Raw genomic sequence first — 25,357 nt, 5'->3', positions numbered from 1 at the left:
GACTGGCTTTATACAGGTGTGGACACCAAAAGCACTGTTATTGGCCTCCAGAGTATTAGGAGGTATCCCAGCATCCCTTTTCAGCCACTCTGCTCATCGTTTCACACTCCACTGCCCTGGGCTCAGGTGACCCGCCCTTTAAATGCCCCGGGAATTTTAAAAATCCCCTTCGTGTTTGCTCAGCCAGGCGTGGAGTGCAATCAATCAATCACTGACCATGCCTCTACGCCCCAAACAAGCCCCAGCATAGAGCACTTGTGAGCTGCAGGACCTCATCAGTGTTTGGAGTGAGGAAACTGTGCAGTCACAGCTGCGCTCCAGCCATAGAAACTATGATACCTACGGCCAGATATCAAAGTCCATGCAGCATAAGGGCCATAACCGGGACGCTGTGCAGTGCAGGGTTAAAGTAAAGGAGCTGCAGAGTGCCTATTGCAAAGCCTGTAGGGAAACCGCCGCTCAGGTGCTGCCCCCATGACCTGCCGTTTTTACAACGAGCTGGATGCGATATTTGGGTGTGACCCCACTGCCAATCTGAGGACCACGATGGACAGTTCAGAGCCGGGAGAGGAGAGGGAGGGTGTAGAGGAAACTGAGAGTGAAGGTACTCAGGTGGTGGGAGACACCCCGGAGTCCCAGGAGACATGCAACCAGGAGCTCCTCTCAAGCCAGGAGGAAGCTAGCCAGTCGCAGCAGCTGGAACTTGTTGGTGAAGAAGAAACAGAAGAGTGTGTTCCCGGTAAGCAGCTTTTATTTTAAGGAGGGAAATGTTTTGGGAGAGGAGTGGGGGAGGTTATGGCTGACTGCATGCATTCCTAGATGTGGAATAGCCCATTGATTTGGTCTATCACATCGCGGTAATCGGCCTCTGTAATCTCTGCAAAAGTTTCAGCCAGAACGTGGGCAATGCGCTTGCGCAAGTTTATAGGGAGAGCCACTGTGGTCCTTGTCCCAGTCAGGCTAACGCGTCCGCGCCACTGTGCCGTGAGGGGTGGGGGGACCATTGCTGCACACAGGCAAGCTGCATATGGACCAGGGCAGAATCCACATTGCTGTGGAAGACCCTCCAGCTCTTCCCAGGTGACCCGGAGCAGCGATATATCTGGCAGGATAAAATCCTGTGGAAAATGTAGGGATACTGTTCAGTGCACTTCCCCCAACTGCTTTCCCCAATGCACAGAAACCCCAGTGAGCCCTAACTCAAGCAACTCCCCTTCCCAGGTGAGTCGCGGCAGAAACATGGATTCATTAATCACTCATTTCCCATTACTCACCATGTCTTCGCTGCTGTGGCCTCTCTGTGCTATGTTTGCATGTGTAAATGATGCCACAAATAGTCTACAAACTCCTTCACTGTGATTATAAACAATGTAGCCTCTGTAATAAATGTTTCTATTTCTATTTTTTTTAAGAGTCCTTGAATCCTCCGGCCCTATCACGGACTGATGGTTTTTTATGTTCTGCCATTTTTCACTTATTTTTTGCTAATTTGCCGTCCGTGTTCTTACTGGTTTTGTAATGCCGGACGCTAGAGCTCTTTTATATTGGTTATTAGCTAACTTCCTCATTGGGTAGAGGCTGATTTTAAGGAAGTTACAACTTGTTAATAGTTCGACTTATTTTGTGCTTTCGAACTATGGTTGTGTTATTGCATTGGGGTCCCAGTGACTTGTGTAATGTTGAGTTTATTCCTTTTCCCAATCTCTAGTGAACTTCATTGTGACGTTCCTCGATTTGTCCCTCAAGCCGGCTCAGGTTTGGGTTCCCTAGTCTTCAGCCATGAGATGAAGCAGATCCTTTGTTTTCTCGCAATGATTTATTCTTTAGCGCTTCATTTGTTCTCGATCGTCAGACGCCATGGTTGGTTGGCTTCTGTTGATGTACTTACAATTTTGTTTTATCTTTGGGTTTTGCTGTCTTCATTCCCTCTTTGCCTTTTCTTTTACATTTTGCTACTTAATTTGGAGGTTTGGCTCCTTTTATTGCCTCACTGGATTTGGTTCGGTTTTTGAAGGCTAGTCTTTATTCGCATGTTTTTCTATGCTTATTAAGCCACAGGGGTCGTTTTTTGTTCTTTACTGTGTTCTTTTTGGTTTAATTGGTTGGGCTTTTATTATGGTGTCTTTAAGCGCCATGAGTGGGGATTCACTTTAGTTCCACTGTCTTTTTTTCTGTTTAACTTAGCTCATTTGTACAATTTCCCTTTGAATTAATAGCACAGTGGTTGGCTGTTAGGTGTTCTTCCCACGGGAGTTGATGCTATTGATTTTATGGTCATATTTCCGAGCGGTCTGTCCTGCTATAGTTACCTTTGCGTCCTCGTCCACTTCAGGATTAATTGAGTTGCCTCTCTTGTGGGTTCCCGTACAGATGCTCCACGCAGTATTTAGTACTCGGAAATGTATTCTTCATTTCGTTCTAGGAATGTTCCCGTATATAGAATATTGGTTCCCCTTATTTTGGTTTCTTAATTTTGAGCCTCTCTGAATTTCCTTAGTTTCTCATCATTCACTGGTCTGTAGCTGGTTGCTATAGATACTATGTTTATCTATAGTGGCTGAATTTTTCCATGGTTTCGTGGAAATGGGATTCACTTGATTTTTCTTATTTGATTCAACATTTTCTTTCACTATAGTGCATCCCCCCCACATGATTGTTCTGTCCTTCGATTTTTACCCGGATGTTGTGCCTTGATGTCCACCCCCAGGTTTCTTGTGTGGTTATCATCGGCCTCTGTTTCACAGGCTCTAGTTCCTCTTATTTGATTATAGCTTTGTGTCGCCTTTATTGTCTGCTTTTCTGATGTGTCAGTTTTTTTTATGTGTGTTTATCTTTGATCTGGCCCTTCATTCTTCATCTTCTGTTCTGAGTATACTGGGATTCTCTTCTTGACTTCCTAAGAGAGTCTGTGTCCGATCCATGTCCTCTTGCGCAGTCGGCTTTCCCATCTCTTGGTTTGGCTACATGGAGGTTGCGCACTGGGATCGGGTACAGCCCGTTGCACTATCTGTGTTACACCATTGAGAACAAGCCAGCGGAGTCCTGGCTGCGTGCTGGCTTACCGGTCTGTTGGGTGTAGCGATTCGCGCTGTGATGCAGCGCTGTTATTAGGTGTGGACCCAAGCACTGTTATGGCCTCAGAGTTTAGGAGGTTATCCGCATTTTTTTTTTTTTCCCCTTTTTTTTTTCAGCACTTCTCATCGTTTCAACTCGCACTGCTGGTCAGGTGACGCCTTTATGCCCGGGAATTTTAAAAATCCCTTGTGTTTGCTCATCGGCGTGGAGTGCTCTCTCACTGCATGCTGCTGCCCCAGCCGCATGGATGTGGCTGGGACTCTCAGTGTTTGGAGTGAGGACTGGTGCTCCGCTGCGCTCCAGCATAGATTGTACTGCGGCCGATTAAAGTTGCAGCATAAGGGCATACCGGCGCTGTAGTGCGGGTTAAGTAGGAGCTGAGAGTTTCCTTTGCAAAGCTGTAGGAACCGTCAGGTGTGCCTGACTGGTTTTTTACGGTGGATGCGTATTTGGTGTGGCCCATGCAATTCGAGACACGATGGCAGTTCAGAGGAGAGGAGGGGGGGGTGTAAGGAATGGGTGATAGGTCTCAGGTGGTGGGGACCGGGTCCAGTGAGGACCATGCAACAGGTCCTTTGAGCCGGGGAGCTGCCGTGCGCAGCTGGAATGTTTGTGGGTGAGAAGAGAAGGTGTGTTCCCGGTAGCAGTTTTTTTTTAAGGAGGGGAATTGTTTTGGGGAGGGTGGGGAGGTTATGGTGACTGCTGCATGTTAGATGTGGATGCCATTGTTTGGTCTACACATCGCGGAAGCTCTGTTCTCTGCGTTTGCAGAACGTGGGCCATGCGCGTTGCGCAGTTTTGGGAGGCACTGTGTCCTTGTCCAGTCAGGCTAAGCGTCGCGCACTGTGCCGTGATGGTGTGGGGGGACATTGGCTGCCCAGGCAAGTGAATATGGACAGGGCAGAATACATTGCTGGTGGAAGACTCAGCTCTTCAGGTGCGGAGCGCGATAATTTGGAGGATAATCTTGGAAATGTGGTACTGTTCAGTGATTCCCAATGCTTTCCCCAATGCAAAACCCGTGGCCTATCGCACTCCCTTCGGTGGTCGCCGGCGCTGGGTTCATTTCATATTCGTTATCACTGTTCTCTTTCGCTGCTGTGGCCTTCTGTGCTTGTTTGCATGTTGGTATGATGCCAAAATAGTCTACTCATCACTTGTTTAAACATTAGCTTGTATATGTTTCATTTTATTTTTTTTAGAGTTCTATCTCGGCTATGGATGATGAGAGACACGACTTGGGAGAAACAAGGGAAGCCAGAGATTGTGGCGGTTATGTCGTATGAGAGAGTACGGTGGGATGGAGAGAGAAATGCATCAGTGGAGGGCACACGCAGGAGAAGGACTGTGTTACCCAAGAAGCCAAAGCAGCTGTAAGTTCTGGATGCCAGGTGTATGCCAGTCACTGGTAGCTGGGCGATCACTCCGTGCTACCCTCAAGCTCCTCCCCTTGTGCCCACTGTTTGCTAAACCTTCTCAGGCATCCTGGTTCTTACCCACCGCTGCCCCACCTGTACATTCATACAGCCGAGATAGCCCTTACCTATGCACTACCCCACCTACCTGCGCTATTAATCCTGAGTGAGAGGCTTTGCGCATCGCGGCTTTCAAACCTCTGATACAGTCCCGACCTACCCCCTGCTCTTTCTGTACTGTATTTTTATAAGATTTTGTTTTTTTAAACGATTATATTGGGTGATCTGTAACAGGGAAAAAGGCACTGAAATCTTATGACCATGCAATTACTCCTGTCAGGCACCAACATTTATGTTCGCTTTCAGCCTCGATTTCCTTAAGGGAATCCTCATCTGGCCCTGTGTGTGGGCTTTGTAGCCTGCTTTTGGCTTGTGAATTCGCTCAGGCGTTGATCTCGGAGGGTCCATCCTGATGATGTTTACTTCCCTTCACACATTATGCGGGTCAGGAGCGGTATTACAGCGGGATTGCTTGCTTTCCCAGTCTGCTTCATAAAGCACCTTTGTCAGTGCCTTTACGGCAAGACATCCCGTTTTCTGCAGGTCGACCTGTGTACGTTTTTGTCGTCAGTTTCTGTTGTTTCTGAGCACAGCTAGGCGTAGCAGGGTTCTCAGGGATCAATGGCTTTCGACGTTCCTACTGTGATCTTTGGTCTGGGAAAAAGGCGGCTGCCGCTTCTGAACAGGCACTGTTCCGGAGATGCGTGCATCATGCACCTTTCCAGCTCCTGGTGTAATGTCATGAACGCCCCGGTGTCACAAGCGCCTGGAGTGATGGAATCCCTTCGATTATGTCTCGGGATGGCAGGTGGGTGGTGCCGAATAGGATCGGTCCCTCTATTGCCTCGAAGTTGGGACAATTTGTTGCAACCCATTGTGTTTGCATTCCCGGTCACTGGTTTTTTAGGGATTGCGATTAATGGCCCTGCAAGCTGGCGTTACACTTTCCACGGCTCGACTTTCCCACTCCAACTGGTCACGATGCGTCGGTCTGTTGGGTTGCAATTCCGACTGATGCACCGCTTCTCCCGGATGCTGGGCAGCTGTCAAAATTTGCTGTCTCTTGCGCCGAGGGTGTGGGCGAGTTCCCGTCCATGAGTGGCTTTCATCCGAAAGTTGTGCGACTGCTCGTCTTGTCTGAGACTTGCAGAGTGATGTGATCCGCATCAGTGGTTTCCCTCTGAGCCAGGCTGGCGTTCACCGTGTGCTTGAGTGGAGGTCCGGTACTATCCACCAGCACAGAGTTGTCTGTCGTCACTGCGCGGCCAATAGAGAAGGCGATAAGTGTGTGTCTGTGGGTGAAGGTGGGGATCGCTCGTCATCTCTGAGGTGCTGGGAGCGAGAATGCTCTTATCGCAAATTTGAGTGTGGTAAAGGAGACTGTGGGAGAGTTCATCAGAGTCTCGGCAGTTCCGAGGTCCATTTCCACAGAATCGCGCTGCAGGACTCACATGGCCATACTGTGGGTGTGTAGCGATGACCACGGGGCGTGGGACAGGGCGGGATGACCGCACACCTTCGTCTCGCCTGTGCTTTACATCAGAAGTCTCATATTGGGCTCGCAGGTACTTATGGTGAGTAGCTGACTTCCATGCACGTCACTTGGTTCAAGCTAGGCGCTGGCGGTGTGCATGCGGCGAGGTGGTGCCGTCCTTTCTGTACTTGGGCTGTTATTGCCAGCGCGTGCACTTCCACAGAGATGTTGCCAGTATCCTTGTTTTTGGACTGCTTACACCTTTTGCTGTTTAGTGCGCGTTGTCTGGCTTCACTTTGTTTAGGTGTCATCTTCTGTATAGCTCCCCATCAAAGTTTCCTAGTTGCTAATGACCGTAACTCTTCTCTACACTGTTTCATAGCTGTGAGATCTGAGCTGGCCTGGCTACTGGCTGAGTTTGAATGGGAGATTTCTGGATGCCACATTAGAGTCCGGATTCATGCTTTCCCTAGCAGCTGAATTTGGTCAGGACTCTTTTTACCCTTCCTCGTCATTGGTACCTACCATTGTACTGACACGTCCTCCGCACTGGCAATAGTCTGTCTAGATGCCTGAGAGTCCACACTTCGCCACCAGGCGAAGTCCCTACGGTTCTCGCCGGTATCGGCCCAGTTTCTGATGTTCTATAATCGAATCACCCTTATCAATCCTTTTCCTAGAACTCGAGTTCTCCTCAGGAGGTATTCTCAGTGCGAGAGGCACTCCAGCATCTGGAGGAGGGTCAAAACTATGGAGGTTTCCCTTTGCTCCCTTGGACAGCGTTGTGCTTCCCTGGGCCCTTATCCTCCACAACAGTGCAGGGCTTTGGACGAGGTGGGACATTTTACAGTTGTCCGGAAGCTCATAAACGTACTCTCTTGGCTCTTAGTGCTCAAGTTCACCACCTTGCCTCCAAGCTGTAATGGTCTCTGGGTCAGGAGTTCTTGTACCGACGCACAAATATACGCCAAGGGGGGTATGATACAATGCCGCCTCGGCAATAACTGGATGCCCTTCTGCGCTGGGCTTTGCCTGCATGTCTCTAGTTATTAGGTTGTTTAGCAAGTTTTTAATGTCGTTTGGTTAAGGTTTTGGGACAAGAAGGGCAAGATGACCGTCAAGGGATCCCGCTCCTTCCACCCCCTTCAAATCTCTTTGTGACTCCCTGTTGCAGCCTGGTCACAAAATCTCTGATCTTTGCCCATGCTTATAAGCCCTGGCTCTGTTGAGGCCGCATTATTGGAGATGCTCAGCCTTCCAGGCTTCTGTTTTCAGCTCCTTTGCAGCCAGCCTCAAATGCCAGCCGAAGGGTCCTTAAACAACAGTATTGACAATTGCTCAGCACACCAAGTAACCCAACACACACTTACGCAGTCGTATACCCCAGGTCTGTATTGCTCCTGATTCACCTGGAGAACTCCCTTGCGAACTCTCTGTTAGCGCTGTTTGCAGCATGTTTATAATGTTTCCTTGTTGCAGGAGGCTAACAGCTTGCGGCGTATAGTGGGGCTTCCAGAGCTCAAGGGACGTGATCATTCCTTATTTGGATCGGTGGGTCCTCATCTGGAGTATTTGTTCGTTTTGGGTCACACACAAGGGTGTGGAAATATGGGAAAGGGTCGAGAGTCCAGTGGAGGGCAACAAAAATGATTAAGGGGCTGGAGCACCTGACTTATGAGGAGAGGCTGAGGGAACTGGGATTATTTAGTCTGCAGAAGAGAAGAATGAGGGGGGATTTGATAGCTGCTTTCAAATACCCGAAAGGGGGTTCCAAAGAGGATGGATCTAGACTGTTCTCTGTGGTAGCAGATAACGAGGAGCAATGGTCTCAAGTTGCAGTGGGGGAGGTTTAGGTTGGATATTAGGAAAATCTTTTTCACTCAGAGAGTGGTGAAGCACTGGAATGGGTTACCTAGGGAGGTGGTGGAATCTCCTTCCTTAGGCGTTTTTAAGGTCAGGCTTGACAAAGCCCTGGCTGGGATGATTTAGTTGGGGATGGGTCCTGCTTTGAGCAGGGGATTGGACTAGATGACCTCCCTTCCAAGTCTGATAGTCTATGATCCTGCTGATCCCCACTCCACTCTGAGTTCAAGTGGAGATAAGTGCTCCTGTTGACCCAAACCTATCAAACAGCATCTAAGAGACTGAAACTCAGCAGCAAGATACAGACCACATCCTCAGGCCAACCTACTCAGCACTAACTATGCCCCAAAAGTTCTGTCCCAGTGTGCACTGGGCTTAGGGTAGACCTGGACTGATTCTCAGGTGGACACTAAATGGAACAGGATTTTTTGGTTCCCACCCTCCACCTGCTTCTTGTTACTTTGCCCTTTTCAAAAATGCAGCAGCAATCTCGTTGGGTGGCTGGTAGCAGCCAGTCTCAGGGTGTGCTTTCATTAGCTCTTTTGCATCTTGATTACAAAAGCTTACAAGGAACACTTTTATCATAAAGCCTGAGATTTGAATAATAGCTCAAAGCTATTGCTGAGGATGCTCCAACTCCTAGAGCTTATACGGGGTAAACTTATAAATTGTCCACCCTCTATAACAATGATAGAGAGATATGAACAGCGGTTTGCTCCCCCAGGTATTAATCACTTACTCTGGGTTTATCAAGAAACAAAGGTATAAAAAGGAGGATTTAAGTGGTTCCAACAGACCCAACAAAGTAAGTTACCAAGCAAAATATAACAACACACAAGTCTAAGCCTAATACATTAAGAAACTGAATACAGGTAAATCTCACCCTCAGAAATGTTCCATTAAGCTTCCTTCACAGACTAGACTCCTTCCTAGTCTGGGCCCAATTCTTTCCCCGGTAAAGTCCTTGTTAGTTCCACCAGGCATCTTAGGTGAAAAGCAGAGGCTTTTTCATGACTGGGCCCCCCTTTGTCCTGCTCCACCTCCTTTTATAGCTTTGGCACAAGGCGGAAGTCCTTTGTCTCTCTGGGTCCCCACCCCTCCTTCTAAATGGAAAAGCACCAGGCTTAAGATGGAGTCCAGTATCATGTGACATTGTCACATGTCATGGTAAGACTTCATTCTTCATTACCCTTGGGCTGGCAGACATGTATAGAGGAAAGCTTGCAGCTAAATAAACCATTTACAACCATTTGTCCTAGTCAATGGGCACTATCAAGATTCTAAACCACCATTAATGGCCCACACTTTGCATAATTACAATAGGACCTCAGAGTCATACTTCATATTTCTAGCTTCAGATACAAGGATACATACAAATAGGATGACCAAACTCAGTAGATTATAAGGTTTGTAATGATCAGGGCTAACCGGCGGGGGGGGGGGGGTGGTGGAGGGGGGGTGGGGGGGCAAGTGGGGCAATTTGCCCGGCCCAGCAGGGGCCCACGAGAATATAGTATTCTATAATATTCAGACATAACTTTTTTTATGGAATGGGCCCCGAAATTGCTTTGCCCCCAGGCCCCGCCGAATCCTCCGGGCGGGCCCTGGTAATGATAACCGTCACAAGAAAACTTTTGCATAAAAGCATATCCAATCATATCCACACTTCATAAAGCAATATTTTCCATAAAACTTTATAGAGTGCAGACATCACACCAGCCTCTGATTACAAGGGCTTATGCTCAGGCTCTCTTCTACTACACTCACCAGAAGCAGAGCCAGCACAATCTGGGCAGCAGATCTCAAACTCCACATCCACAAACACTTACCCTGACACTAGCACCAGCAATATGTCTCTCCACTCTCCCACTTCTCTGGGTGCTCCCACAAATCAGGTTGCTGACGTGGTCTCCAGCACTTATAAAGAATTCCAACAGGCTCATCAGAGTAGTGTTGTGCAGGAAAGTCAAAGCTAGGAAGAAAGAGCAGAGTGCCCAGAGACTATTATACAGCACGCACTCCCTCTCAAGTCACACGGCTCTCAACAGGGGGATGCGACACTAGGCACCAATGTCCCATCATTCAGCTCAGGGGCAATAGGCCGCCTAACCAGGCTCACTTACCACCACCACACAGAGCAAGTGCAGGGCTGCAGGTTCTGATGCCTGGAAACCAGCCTCATCAGCTCCAGGGCTCCTTCACACTGCCTGCTCCGCTCTCTGCCACTCCTTCGCCTGGACATGAAACCTAACTCCAGAGAGCCCAAAGAGGCTGACCTCTATGTCCCCAGCACTGAAGAGCTGCAGTGGCCGGCTCAATCTGGGGGCGCAGTCTCACCCAGCGACATGCAACTCTGCTTCCTTGGCAGTGGAACTTCAGGGGAACCTGCAGGGAGAGGAGAGGAGTCTCAGGCTTTCACCTTGGACAGGTGAGCACAGGCACAGAGCTCCAGGCGCATCAACATCAGCTCACAGTTCACTGGGAAAGCGCTATTACGAACCCAGGCTCCATTTCAGAGCAAATATAACACTGGCAACAGGACCTCGAACTCAGATCAGGCTCTGTGCAGCAAGAGCATAGCAGGCCAGCTAGGATTAATACTAGCTAGGCGCAGGGGGAAGGATCAGTAGCTGCTCTCCTAAACAGAATAGCTCCTTCACCAAGACAGATTCCAATCAGTACCCTGGCAGACTGTGAATTAGCATCTCTAGATGAGAAAGTGCAGTACTCGCCAATTTCCCTGCAATTATATTTAGCATACATTTTCCCAGTATTTGGTACTCTTTCTTAAGAACACAATTTCCTGTTAATGCTGTAATGATGTGAGAATCTCAGCTTGATTTTTAAAGAGTTTCTAGTCTCGGCATGTTGCAGAGAAAAGCCTTGAAAAAATAACCTTAAAGGCTCCGAAACCAAACACAAATAAAACAAAAGCTCAAATATGGTACTTAAAATATTCGCCATAGTTTTCTAGCCAATCTCATGATTTTGGGGGAGCCCTGATTCATGATATGTGACTTGGGGTTGGCAGTTATGGCAGTTGACTCAGTTTATGCGCCATGTGTGGCTGCTGTCCACCTGGAGGATGGCACAAGCATTCATCCAGGAGTTTTGGTGCTACTCTTGTCCTGCATGATTACATAGGGTTCTCTTGGCTTCTCACCCTCCAGTTATACATTGGTGGTCTTTCCCCCTGTGCCTCACTCCCTAGCTTGGCCCTGCTTGCACGCAAGGAGACGAAAAAGGATGACCCCCTAATGAGGTCTTTAAAAATCAATTCACCTGATCTTTAAATAATGCTTTAATAATATCATATGAATTATTGTGTAACCTTTCTTGCCCATTAGACTTTTGTCTCTGAGTTGGCAGCACAAAAGGCCGGGGTTTCACATCCAGGGATTCGTTTCATAACACAGTGGCAAAACAGCTCGAGCCCCAACCCAGTGACCTGGGACAATTACATACCACCCCCCTGGGGTTGCCTCAGGAGCCAATCTTCCCCACTCTCAAGCACGGAGTCTGAGTGTATGCAATCTTTTTAATAAAGGAGGGAAAACAATGCGGCATCTCCATTGGAGAAACACCACAACAGGATAATTATAACCCAAACATAGCAAAAACCCTCTCCAAGTAATGTTTGCAATGTCCTTCCCTTAGGGTTTTAAAGTCCAATCACCTCAAAGTCCAACAACCGAAAATCTGTGGTCAGTGCACCACCAGGTTCAAAAGTTTTTATCTGCAGAAGTTTACCCCCCTAGCCTGGTTGGAAGTGGTGGTGGTGTGATGCCACAGCACACACAGGGTGTTAAGGGCACCTTACGTGGCCAGGGCCAACTGCTCTGCCCTTTCCTATGAAGTTCTGCTGTAGCCTTCACACACGGACAGTCTCCACCACACCAGCTGTGTCGTTCTCCCAGCTGGACCCGTGAGCCACTCCAGCCATCCTGCAAACCGGCTCCACTCCGCTCACTGTTCATGGGCTGCCTCCAACATGACTGAAACTGCTCCCTCTGCAGCCACTAATGATAGATCTTCAGGCTCCCCCACTAGTTAACACAGCATCAGTGATCTCAAGCTCAGTAAGCTTAGCTCTTTTAGTGATTTCAGCTCTAGTGATTTCAAGTTATAGTAGAGGAGCCCCGGTGCTGATAGCAGCATTGGACCCAGACTGAATTCAGCTCAGCAGCCTCTAGATGGACTCCGTAATGGAATCAAAATTAAGCTCTACTCTTCAAACAGTGGAGACAGGAGATGTCAATTGTCTTACCAGGGCCTCAAAAGGCGGCCCATACCATCAGATACACACACGCAGTCCCAATTCTTCTCATTTTCAACAGATTTGGACACCCTGTCCCTTGTCTAGCAAGTGCTACTTAATTGAATATTGACGACATCTCTGGTCATAGAAGCAGTCTCATTATTCCTCATTCACATAATCAGTAGGTGACAACACTTTTATTCCTCTGCCCAATAACAAGAAATTGGGATCCCCAGAGCTGTCAAAAATAACCATCCAAGCTGCCATGGGCGCTATTCTAGGTGAGGTGGGTGTGCCAATCAAATTACCTAAAATCCTTTCCACACTCCCATAATTCACGCACAGATGCAGGTACAGCTCATCCTGAAACTCTGCTTACATCCTCCACCGTAGATCAGTGAGAATTTGTCATCCCCGACAAATTCACATTCCTTACTATAACCAACTCACTGGTCCCACTCCAAGGGCCTACTTAGTCCACTTTAGCTTCCCACAAACCCTGGTGCTAAATGTAATTGGCTCCTCAATAGTCCCCCAGGTGCATTGTAGTTAATGGTTTTCACTGGTCTTATTACCCTGTCTTGCCTATGAGATCTCTGTTGCTGTGGGTAGGGGACCATCGCTCTTGAGTGATGGATGGGGAAGGTTTCCTGTGAGTTCCCTTGGATACTGGCATAAGCCCCTTGCATTTCTAGTTCGTAACTGTGGGAAGGGTCGAGGTGCTCAGGTTCATCCTCTCATACTGTATGTCACCATGTCATATAAACTGTGTATGTCTATCACACGGGGTTTTCCACCACAGGAGTGTCAGGGGGGGGGGGGAATGGGCCTAAATACTTCTTGCCATAGGGTTTAGGGCGGAAGAGAGGTACTGCTCTTTTGATTCAAGGCTGATCGAGACTGAAATTCTTTCTCCATCCCAGGATACTACGCCAGACTGATTGTGTCTTCCTCCTCAGAAACTCACTCTCAGATTGCTGAGTAGGTAAGTTAGCTGCAGGGGGCCGGCTGTCTACATTGAGAAGGCAGCTTTGGTACAGCACTTCACTCTGCCAGCAGCGCCTGTTGTGGCCATCGCATAAGCGGTGCCACCAATTCCCCAACAGAGAGCAAAAGGTTTCCTATGCAGGTTTTGCCCTGGACCCTCGCTTCTGGGTTTGATCTGTAGAGACGGCAGGTCTCTTAGCTTTCCATCACCGAGTAAAAAGTATTGCCTTCCATCTGTCACCATCTTGGTGTTTGGCCAGCAATACCCAAATTTTGCAGCAGGACTCTGGTCCCCCTGCTGGAGCTCTTGCAGACTTAACCCTAGCATCATATTGATGTTTGTTTGCGGTCTGCGTTCTCCGAGCTGCAGATGTAGCTAATGTGTAATCATCCCATAGTTTCTCATAGTCGGATACATATTGCCTATGGATTTCATAGCTATCGCCATCCTTCTGATACCCAAAGACAGGTCTATGGTTAATCTTTGTTTCTCGCCAAACTTCAAGATATGGTGTGACTCCCGTAGCATCCATTCTTTGTGGCGTTGTAGGTGTGCACCAGAAATGCAACATGTTGGCTCCAGGTGCTTCTGCTCTTGACCGCAACGTCCCTACCATATTCTAATAGGGTTCGGCTGAACCTCTCTGGCTCGAGGGTATCATCCGTGTGCGGTGGGGATAAGTACTCCGCTCCACGCGCTGTACTCTCTCACCAGACTCTGTATAATTTTCCCTCGCCTATTCCTCAGCACCACCGTCCTCTCCGAAGGTGATGCTCAAAGTCTCGATACTCCGCTGATTCAAACTGATAAGGTCCGAGGCGGGATCCGCATATCAAACGTGAAGACAACTATTTTTTACCCACACGTCCATCGTCTCAGGGCTCGGAGCTCCCCAGTGGGGCCCTCTACTGACCACAGCGCGTGTGGGATACTGACGCCTTGCGCATAATTGCGTATAATGTTTTCGGTCCACTACTTCGGCTACCATTATGAATAGTTTGACCAATGAGTCCGGTCCACTTGTCACTTCTACCATTATTGCACCCAAATCACATGCAAACCAGCTCCAAATTTGTTGCTGGTGATGTTCTTCAGATATGCAGCCCTCGTGGGCAGAGTTTTCCTTTGAACACATCGAGTGCAGGTCTCACATTTCCTGCGAACATCTTCAGTCATCCGGGGCCAACAGAACATACTGCGAATAAGTTCCAGGGTCCTCTCCATCCCTAAATGTCCAAAGTCACCATGCAGGGACCTCATGGCCAGGGATCTGTACTCTTTCGGCAGCACTAGTCGAGTCTGTTGCTTTTGTAGAGGGTCTGTGGTCATGTGGTGTAGCACTCCCTGAATCAGTTTTAGTTTGGTCCATTCTCTCAATAGTAGTTTGCCCTCCGGGTTAGGTGGGACAACCGCAGCTGGGCCTCACACTACTTGCCAAAAGGGAGGGGCATCACAAATGTCAATATCTAGCAGCTGGGCTTTCTGCCAGTCAGCTGCATTGAGCATGGGCAAGGGAGATTGGTCCATAGCAATATAGTTCACTGAAGCAGCACTGAAGCAGGAGGCAGGCCCAAAGCTTCAGCAACACATCCATGAAGGCTCTCATGGGCCTCCGGCTCTCGGCGACTCACACTGCAAATAGCTCTCACTCCATCCATGGGTATCACAGCAACTCCGGGTGCCTGCGGACGCCTGGACAATGCATCTGCACTGCTTCTCTCTGATTGGTATTGCATGCTGAAGTCATAGCTAGCCAAAGCAGCCACCCATCTTTGCCCTGTAGCATCCAGTTTAGCAATTGTTAACATATAAGTCAGTGGGTTGTTATCTGTCCACACCTGGAACTGAGCCCCAAACAAGTAGTCTCGAAATTTCTCAGTGATGGCCCATTTCAAGGCCAAGAACTCCAGCTTGTGGGTGGGATAGCGGGTTTCGCTATCAGACAGTCCTCGGCTGGCAAAGGCTACAGGTTTACGCTTGCTTTCCACCTCCTGGTACAGTACTGCCCCCAGACCCTCCAAACTGGTATCAGTATGCAGGATAAATGGCTTGCTTGGGTCAGCAAAGACTAGGACTGGGGCATGAGTTAGGCAAGTAATGATTTCTCGAAAAGCCCTTTCACATCTCTCATCCCACCGTGGCCCAAAGTGTTCGAAGGGGCCATAGTGTCTCGGCACAGAAGACCCCTTATTCTTGGTCTTAGGTTTGTTCTTGCTGGATTGATATCCCCTGGTAAGATTATTGAGGGGTTTTACAATTGTTGCATAGTTTTTCACAAATCTGCTGTAGTAGCCACTAAACCCAAGGAAGGTCTTGAGTTCTCTGTAGTTGCTTGGACATGGCCATGTAGTGAGTGCTTCTATTTTATCGAGATCAGTACTCACACCCTCTTGGGACACGATGTGACCCACATACTTCACCGACGTCCTCCAGAACTGGCATTTGTCAATTGAAAGCTTCAAACCATAATCCTCCAGCCTATCAAGCACTTTAAGAAGCCTGTCTTCATGCTCCTCCAAAGTTCTTCCAAACACAATCAGGTCATCCAAATAAACTAACACTTGCAGTAAATTCATGTCTCCCACAAACTTTCTCCATAAGATGTTTGAAAATGTAGGCATCGGTGGCTCAGAAATCCCTTGCGGCATGCGTTCGACAGACTGATAAACACCTAATGGCGCAGATGAAGGCTGTCTTCTCCTTATCTTCTTCACCCAGAGGGATCTGGTAGTATCCACGCCGAAGATCCAACACAGAGAACCACTGGCTTCCCAGCAAACAGTCTAAGGCATCTTGGACTCGAGGCATTGTGTACTGGTCAACGCATCAGTACGCGCGGTTTAGGGTGCGGTAAGTCAATAAACATCAGATTTCTGATTCTTTTTACAGACCATCCACAATGAGTGAGGCGTGTGAGCTGCGGGGATCTGTAATGATGCCGTTGCAGCCAGCTCTTGAAATGTTGTCGCACATCTTCCATCTCGGAAGACAGCAAACCTCCTAGATCTCTCTCTGAAAGTGTCCAGAGTCACGTAGTCTGCTGTTGTCTCTACTCCTTTTGGCACATCTCACACCCCTCATGCAATGAGAACACCTTGGATCTTTCACAAGTTTCCTCCCTCCAGGCGATCTTTCACATCCTCGGACAATGGTGAATCTCCCAAAGTCAAATTTTGCTGGGTCTATTGTCGGAACTTGAGTCTCGCACTGCGGGTTTTACAATTGCATTCAGGCTCAAGAGATCTGCTATCTTTGTCCTTGCTTCACCAACAACATCTCACTTGTTCATTAGCAATCAGTAGAGTCACCTTTTCCTGCTGTCAGCAGAGTAGGGTTATGACCCGCTGGGGACCAGCACCCCTTCCGGGAGCTCTCCTTCAGCCGGCTGCTCTATCATTGCTAATGCCCCGTTTACTTGCCCTCTCTCAGACTAGTACTCATTGACCAAGCACTTCTTGCTCCATCCTTGCAGGCCATACTAAGGGGGTTGTGCCCCATGTACTCATTAGTGCCCCAATCGGTAGCTCAGATGTCTCCTTTTAGCGTTCTCAATTCTTCCTATAGGCTCTCAGCACAAAGTGATGGACATCAGGGTATTCAGGTAGCTGGGCCCCAAGCCCATCATCTGCAGTAATCCGCGAGCACCTTGAAGAACTGAGTTGGTCCTACTAGCACCAGACACACAGAGCCCCTTTAAGGTCAGGGCATATTAAGAGCAGACTGTTCTACCTCTTGCCCTACCCAGCAACCTCTCTGGAATTCCAGGTGCACTATGACATACCTTGATAGCGGTGCTATTCATCCATCGCTGAGGCCACACAAACCAATGCCATCAGTGGGCTGTATAGGCAGGTGCCCGAGCATCTGTTGGTAGAATGACTGAAATATAATAGTCACTTGAGATCAGTGTCCAAACACGGCTTTACACTCCGCCCCTTCAATCCTCACCATGACCTTCTGCTCGAAGCCCTATCAGTCCTGCAGGGATCCAGCTGGACGGTCTCTTCTGGGGGAATCTTGCAATCCTGTAGGAGGCCTAGGTGGTCTCCGTCCCAGACCTTCTGGCAGCTACTGGATCTCTCCAAATAATCCTCAGCTTTTCATACCAGTAAGGAGGGTTCTCTTCCTTTATTGGCATGTTAGCAGCACTGTGCCCATCTGAGCACACGGTAGCAAAGAATTGTCCTTCCCCTTCACTGGGGTGCACAGTGGCTCTAGATACTGACTTCTCCATCACCACTAGTCTGAAGGCTCCTTACTCCTGAAACTTAGCTCAGTCAATGGGTGCTTTGCAGCTCAGCTATCCGTTTCCATCAGACCTGCATTGTTGTTGGGCAGTTCCTCTGTGGTGCTCACCATCAGTACACTGGCCATTTGCAGTGTGTTGTGCTAGACTGGTTCCAATGTTTGGGCTTTCCCAACACTCGCTGGCAGCCTGCATTTCTTCCTTTTCCCTGACTCTTTTATCAGCTGGAGTATACTTGGGGATGTTCCTGCCGTTCTCTTAGTCAGAGATGAATAGAATCGGGTTCTGATACTGAGTCCCTCTTACAACTTGAGCAGTCTGGTCTGATCCATCTGCTCAGCAGTCACTGCTCTCCTCATAACAGCTCTCGAAGCAGTCTCTCCAGCCTCTGTATATAGGCTGAAATTTTCTCACCCTTTGCTGTCGGGAATTAAGGAATTTACAGTAACTGTCTTCAGGGCTCCTCTACACGCTCCCAAAGTATTATCAAGGGCCTCTAGGCAGTCCCTCCCACAAGACCCAGGGTCAATGAGTCAGGGTGCGAATTATGTCTGAATGTTGGCGCACTAAGGCTCTCTATTAGACATCCTCGCTTTTCTACATTGGGTATGGCCCGCTCCGCCAGCATCTCAGTGGTATCTCCACAAGGTTTCAAACTCCTCTCCCCAGCCAAAACCTTAACTTTATGACAGAGTTTGACATAGCATGGGCCAGCACAACCTTTCTAATATATGCCCAGTGTTTTTGCCCAATCATGGGCTGCAGCTGCGCCCCTGAGCTAGAGGCTGCAGGACTGGGGCCCAACAAACCCGACATATTAGCCATTATACAACAGTAATTTCCTCAACAATACAAACACAATTTTTTCCCAATACAGTGGAACACTAACAGGTGCTTGCGAGGGGTACTCCCGGACAAGCCCCTAAAAATGTAACCCTTCTGCCCCTCTGAGTTGGCAGTAACAGGGCCGAGTTCAGTATCCAGGGGTTCCATTTCAATAATACAATGCAAAACCGGCTCGAGCCCCAACCAGTGACCTGGGACAATTACATACCACCCCCTGGGCGCCTCTAGGAGGCAATACTTCCCACTCTCAAGCACGAGTCTGAGTGTTAGCAAAATCTTTTAATAAAGGAGGGAAACAATGCAGCATCCCATGGAGAACACCACTAAACAGGGATTTATACACAAACCAAAAGCAAAAACCCACCTCCAAGTATGTTTGCAATGTCCTTTCCCCCTTAGGGTCTTAAGTCCAATCACCCAAAGTCCAACAAACTGAAAGTCTGTATCAGTGCCACCCCAGAGTTCAAAAGTTTATCGCAGAGTTTACCCCCAGCCTGGGTGGAAATGGGGGGGGGCACACATAGGTTAAGGGGCACCTTACGGTGGCGCAGGCCAACTGCTCTGCCTCTCTGTGGAGTTCTGCTGCACTTCACCATGACCAGCTCCACTACATCAGCTGTGCCACTCCTCTCCAGCCGTCCCAGTAAACCGCTCCACTCCGCTCACTGTTGCCATGGGCTGCTCCAACATGCTGAAAACTGCTTCTGCTCTGCCAGCACTTAGCTATAGATCTTCAGGTTAACTAGTTACACAGCACTCAGTTACTCAGTGTAAGCTTAGCTCTTTTAGTGATTTCAGCTTGTAGTAGGGGAGCCTGGTGCTGGTGTGCCATAGCCAACATGAATTCAGCTCAGCAGCCTCTAGATGGACTCCTAATGGAACAAAATTAGCTCTACTCTCCAACAGTGGAGACAGGAGGATGTGCAATTGGTCTTCCAGGCTCAAAAGGGGGCCCATACCATCAGATACACACACCAGTCCCCAATCTCTCTCATTTCACACAGGTTTTGCATCCCCGTGGTCCCTTGGGGTGCTAGCAAGTGCTACTTAATTGATATTGAGACATCTCTGTCATAAAGCAGTCTCATAGTTCCTCATTCACATAATCAGGGTGACAACACTTTATTCCTCCTGCCCCAATAACAAAGATATTGGGGATCCCAGAGCTGTCAAAATAACCATCCCAAGCTGCCGTGCTCTTTGCTAGGTGGGGTGGGTGTGCCAATGCAAATACCTAAAATTCCCTTCCACACGCCCCATAATTCACCACCAGATGTCAGGGTAGAGCTCATCCTGACTCTGCTTACAATTGTATGGTGTCAGGACAGGGCAGAGTTAAAGTTGTTTGGTGCCTTAATTGTGCATGTGGAAATCCATGTGTGGATTTCTTCTGTGAAACACCTTAACGCTCAGAGGGATTCCTGGTTTACAGGTTTATCTAATGACTTCCAGAGCTTTCATTAATTTATCAGCCTTTTCTGATCTTAATCACCCTGCCTCTGTTTGTAAACAAAACACTGACTCCCTGCTCCAGGGACACAAGCTGGGAGAAGCACCTCTCTGCACAACTCACATTCCACACTAATACTGTGCAGTTAAGAGCTCCGCCTGGGAGCCCACCTCCTGTATGAAACCCAGGGGAGTGGCAGCCCCTTCTCCCCCACCCTATCTAACTGGCGCACTTGCGACTGGGTCAGGGTCGCGTGGTCTGGTGTCCAGGTGACAGAAGGGACCTGGGGCCTGGCTCAGAGGTGTGAATGGTCTGTCTGTGCCCAGCACAGGAAGACCCTGCTGCGCTCATAGCAATGGGAGTGGGGGTTTATCCAGGCTCTCCTGTGATTGCCCTGGAACAGGGCTCATGGCTAGCACTCAGCTGGGGGGATGCTATTTCCAGCTCAGATGTGCTTGATCATTCCATCACCCCATTGAGCCTGGGAACATGCCTCTGTCTTTCCCCAGCTGAACAGCTGTGCCTGGAGAGAGGGGATGGACAGTGGTGGGTGGTGAATTGAGGCAAGTGGGGTGAGGAGTGGGGAGGAGCTGGGAGGAAGATGGGGCAGTAAGGGAGCAGGGGGAGGCCCAGAGGAGCAGGGGGTGACTCCCTGCACAGCCTATCCCAGCCCTGCCCCCCCTACCTGTGCCCACTTCCTGCTCCCTCTGAGGTGCTCTATTGTCCAGCTGTCCTTCTACCAGGGTTCTGACATCACTTCAGCTCTGCCTTCAGCTTCCAGCAGCTTCAGCCCCTGCACTCCTCTGCCTGGCTACAGCGTCCCAGCTCCCTCCAAACCTACCCACTGCTGAGCACCTCACAGCACTGGGGTGAGAGGTGTGGGCATCTCCAATGGGATGGGAAAAGGCTCCCAGCTACCCTCCCCTCTCCTCTCATTGGCTGGGATGATCCAGGACCTCTCCCACCTCCACTCCCATTATGGCCACACACACCCCCATTCTGCCCTTGGACCTACCCGGGTACTGGAGTCTGTGCCAGTGCCTGGAGGTGTAAGCTACAGCACCCTCTAAAGTGCTGTGCTCTAACTGCCACACACAGACCCTGCTTGTGAACTCTAAAAGGTCTCTAGCTCTCTAACTGCTGCATGTGGACTCTGCTGGCAAGCTCTAAAACAGGGATTCTCACACCTTTTTTTGCTGAGACCCCCATGGAAATATTTCAGGCTGTGATGACCCCCTCCCATACCTTACTTCTGTGGTGCTGCTGGTGACGGCACTGCCTTTAGAGCTAGGCACCCAGCCAGCAGCCACTGCTCTCATGGCCCCTGCCCCCCAAACAATAGTCTTACAAGCCCCAGTTTGAGAAACGCTGCTCTAAAAGGTCCCTAGTTCTCTAACAGCCACATATAGACCCTGCTGGACCCTTACTGTCATGTGCAGTCCCTGCTGCTGTGCTCTAAAAGGTCCCTAGTTCGCCAGCAGGGTCTACAAGGGGCAGTTAGATGCAACACTCTACAGCCACCACAGCCTATGGCTTGTGGGTTCAATCCAGCATCCCAAACGCCTTAGGAAACCTCTGCTGATTCACGTATTGCCAGACATTTTCAGAAAGCCTTTGGTAAGATCCCTCACCAAAGACTCTTTGGCAAAGTAAGCTGTCGGGGATAAGAAGGCAGGTCCTCTCGTGGATCAGTAACTGGTTAAAAGAAAGGAAACAAAGGGTAGGAATAAACGGTCAGTTTTCAGAACGGAGAGAGGTAAATAGTGGTGTCCCCTCATAGCTCTGTACTGGGGCCAGTGCTGTTCAATGTAGTCATAAATGATCTGGAAAAAGAAGTAAATATTGAGGTGGCAAAATTTGCACATGATACAAAATTACTCGATAGTTAAGTCCCAGGCAGATTGTGAAGAGCTACTAAAGGATCTCTGAAAACTAGGTGACTGGGCAAAAAAATGGCAGATGAAATTCAATGTTGATAAATGCAAAGTAATGAACCATTGGACAACATTAATCCCAACTATACATATATAAATGACGGGGTCTAAATTAAGCTGTACTAATTACTAACTACAGGAAAAAGATCTTGGAGTCATTGTGAACAGTTCTCTGAAAAGATTCCACTCAATGTGCAGCAAGCAGCCAAAAAAGCGAACAGAATGTTAGTACTCATTAGGAAAGGGATAGATAGTAGACAGAAAATTATATTGCCTCGATATTATTCCATTTAATAATGCCCCAACTGCTTTTGATATTTGCGGTTTGGAGGGGATTTTTTGTTGGGTCGGCCCATATTGGAATTGGAAATGTTCAGGCATAAGGCAAAACAGAAATTATATAGATTTCCATATTTGAAGCGAGATTATAAGACTGGGGCTTTTCATCTTGGACAGAGGACCACTGAATGGGAGGTGTAGCAGGATGGTTACCTGCTCCTGCCCTGAGGGGGTGAGGTACCAGTAAATCTGGCTGACTGGGAAGCAGCCACAAGCTGGCCAAGGACCCAATCGGCTTGCACGCCGGCCCTATGAGAGAGGCTGGGAGCGCAGGAGCTCAGCAAGTCCTGATCTTCGTGTGTTTGGGGAGAGAAGGGCTGGCTGTAAGAGAGGTTAACCAGCTTTCTGGAGTTGGAGCAGGGCTAGGAAAAGCCATCAGAGGCCGGGGTCGCTCCGGCCCTAGGAAAGCCCCAGGCCCTGCAGGCCTCATAGAGGCCTATTCGGTACTTGTTGTTGCAGGGGCAGCCCATGGGTAGCTCAGAGGCAGCATTGTCTGAACACCTTTGCCTGTGATGAAGCGGCTTTTCCTGCCAGTCTGCCCCCAGGGAACGGGTCTCGAATGGAGACTGTTGCAATAGCCAAGACTGAGGTGAAGTGGGATAGTGAGGTGGGGTTCCCCCTGGGGGAAAGAAGGGGGAAAGACCCCCCCCCCCAAAGAAATAAACCTGCGGGGGTACTGCCAGGGGGCAGGACCCCAGATAACAGGCGCACTTGGAGTCCAGGAGGACACGGGGCCAGCAGTGGGTAGCGGCATCACCAGCTTGAACAGAGGGCAATCCTCGCGTCAAGACGCTAATTCCAGAGACGACAAGCAGGAGGCGCTGTCGGTGAGTCTGTGCCACTTATGGGGGGATATGATGAAGAGTCTATAAAGTCATGACTTGGGGGTTTGCAGAGAAAGTATTATAAGGAAGTGTTGTTTACTACCCCATTAACACAAGGAACTAGGGGTCACCCAACTTGAAAATTGATTAGGCAGTAGGGTTTAAAACAAACAAAAAGGAAGTATTTCTTCACACAGTCAAACTATGGAACTTCTGTGCCAGAGGGATAATTGGTGAAGGCCAAGACTGTAAAACTGGAGTTCAAAAAGAACTAGCTAATTTCATGGAGGACAGTCCATCAAATGGTTATTAGCCAGGGCTGGGCAGGGTATGGTGTCCATAGCTTCTGTTTACCAGAAGCTGGGATGGGTGATTGGGATGTCACTTGATGATTCCTTGTTCTGTTCATTGCCTCTGGGGCACTTGGCATTGGCCGCTGTCGGCAGACAGGATACTGGGCTGGATGCACCTTTGGTCTGACCCAGTCTGGCTGTTCTTACGACCTTGACTGTGCGGTCTGTGCATGGGCTCAGGAGCAGTGGGAAAGATGCCCTGCTGCTAAATACGAATTGCAAACATAGCAGCATGTGATAGATTTGCTACAGACCTGCTGTGTGTGAGATTTGTAATGACACACTTGTGTGTGCTTGTCTAATTTGGTGGGGTGGTGCCCCAACACACTCTATACACCAGCTACCACTGGTGATAGAGCCCAGGGGAAAGGGCTGGTGCTCCTTATCGCTGGCTCCTGGGGGAGCTGCATGGGGGTTTGCTCTGAAAAAAGCAAGCTGCTCCCTGGACACAGCATGGCAGAGGAGCCAGGATTAGAAGAGAAGTGTCTTGTGCCTCTAGCCTGCAGGTTTCACAGCTAGTATCCAGCCATTGCCTGCACTTAGGTGGGGGTTGGGGGCAGGGGCGGCTCCAGGCCCCAGCACGCCAAGCACGTGCTTGGGGTGGCAAGCCGCGGGAGGTGCTCTGCTGGTCGCCACGAAGGCGGCAGGCAGGTTGCCTTTGGTGGCATGCCTGCGGAGGGTCTGCTGGTCCCGTGGCTTCGGTGGGCCCCCCGCAGGCGTGCTGCTGAACCCATGGGACAAGGGACCTCCCGCAGGCAAGCCGCCGAAGGCAGCCTGCCTGCCGTGCTTGGGGCGGCAAAATGCCTAGAGCCGCACGTGGTTGGGGGGGCATGGAACCACTCTGGGCCTGAGTATGGCAGTGCTCATGGCAGGATCTCTCTCTCTCTCAAAATCTTTCAGTTATGTCACTCCCCCAATATTTGTGTCATCTACAAACTTTATCAGGATTTTCACAACATATTTCTGAGCTGGAGATGGCCAGAGATCGATCTATTCACCACCTCCGAGAATAAGAAGTCTTCTGTTCAAAGGCATGCTTAAGAACATAAGAATGGCCATCTTGGGTCAGAACAAAGGTCCATCCAGCCCAGTATCCTGTCTACCAACAGTGGCCAATGCCAGCTGCCCCAGAGGGAGTGGACCTAACAGGTAATGATCAAGTGATCTCTCTCCTGCCATCCAACCCACCCTCTGACAAACAGAGGTGAGGGACACCATTCCTTACACAGCCTGGCTAATAGCCATTAATGGACTTAACCATCATGAATTAATCCAGTTCTCTTTTAAATGCTGTTATAGTCCCAGCCTTCACAACCTCCTCACGTAAGGAGTTCCACAAGTTGACTGCGCTGTGTGAATAAAAACTTCCTTTTATTTGTTTTAAACCTGCTGCCTATTAATTTCATGTGGTGACCCCTAGTTCTTGTATTATAGGAATAAGTAAATAACTTTTCCTTATCCACTTTCTCCACATCACTCAAGGTCCCTCACCAAGGCTCATTACGTAAATTAAGCTGTCATGGGATCAAAGGGAAGTTCTTTCTGGATTGAGACTGGTTAAAAGTTAGGGAAAACAAAGGGTGGATGAATGGTTAATTCTCAGATGGAGGGGGTAACTAGTTTGTTTCGCAAGGTCGCCTCGGCATCTATTCTACTTTTCTAAATGATCTGGAGAACGGGGTTAAAAGAGTGAGGTGGCAAGTTTTGCAGGATTGATACTAAGTTGCTCAGATATTAGACCAAAGCGACTGAGAACTTCAAAAGATCTCACAAATAAGTGAGTTGGGCATTAAAATGGCAAATGAAATTTAATGTGAGATAATGTAGTATGCCCATTGGAAAATACCAACTGTACTACATTGATGGGGGTAATTTAGCTTTCAATGTCAGGAATGGTCTGGAAGTCATTGTGTAGTTTTTCTCTGAGATGTCCACGCAGTGTTGCCAGAGGCATGTCAAAAAGCAATGATGTTAAAAATCATTAAAAAGGGATAGGAATAGCTGAATCTTATTGCCTTTATATAATCCATGGTCGCCCAATCTTGACTACTGCTTACAGATTTGGTTCCTCTCTTAAAAGATTACTGGCCTAGAAAAGGTTCAAAGAGGGGACTAAGTGAGCTAGAGTTTGGAATGATGGTCTATATGAGGAGATTAAAGAGGCTAGGACTCTTTCGCTTGTGCAGAGGGAGACTAAGGGGGATATGACTAGAGGTATATAAATCATGAGTG

General features: G+C 48.9%; 1 long non-coding RNA gene across 1 annotated transcript in view; it reads right to left on the bottom strand.

Moving 5' to 3' along the window:
* Positions 1-452: 452 nt before the first annotated feature.
* Positions 453-25,357, bottom strand: part of LOC142047948 (uncharacterized) — a 28,518-nt gene continuing 3,613 nt past the window's right edge. The window contains exon 3 of the long non-coding RNA XR_012657280.1: positions 453-1,118. This is a non-coding gene — a long non-coding RNA (uncharacterized LOC142047948). The remainder of the gene's footprint in view (positions 1,119-25,357) is intronic.

The sequence above is a fragment of the Chelonoidis abingdonii genome, chromosome 19 (genome assembly GCF_003597395.2).
Source record: "Chelonoidis abingdonii isolate Lonesome George chromosome 19, CheloAbing_2.0, whole genome shotgun sequence".
Taxonomy (NCBI): Eukaryota; Metazoa; Chordata; order Testudines; family Testudinidae; genus Chelonoidis; species Chelonoidis abingdonii.
Note: the sequence above shows the minus strand (reverse complement) of the source record. Positions and strands in the feature narration are given on the sequence as shown.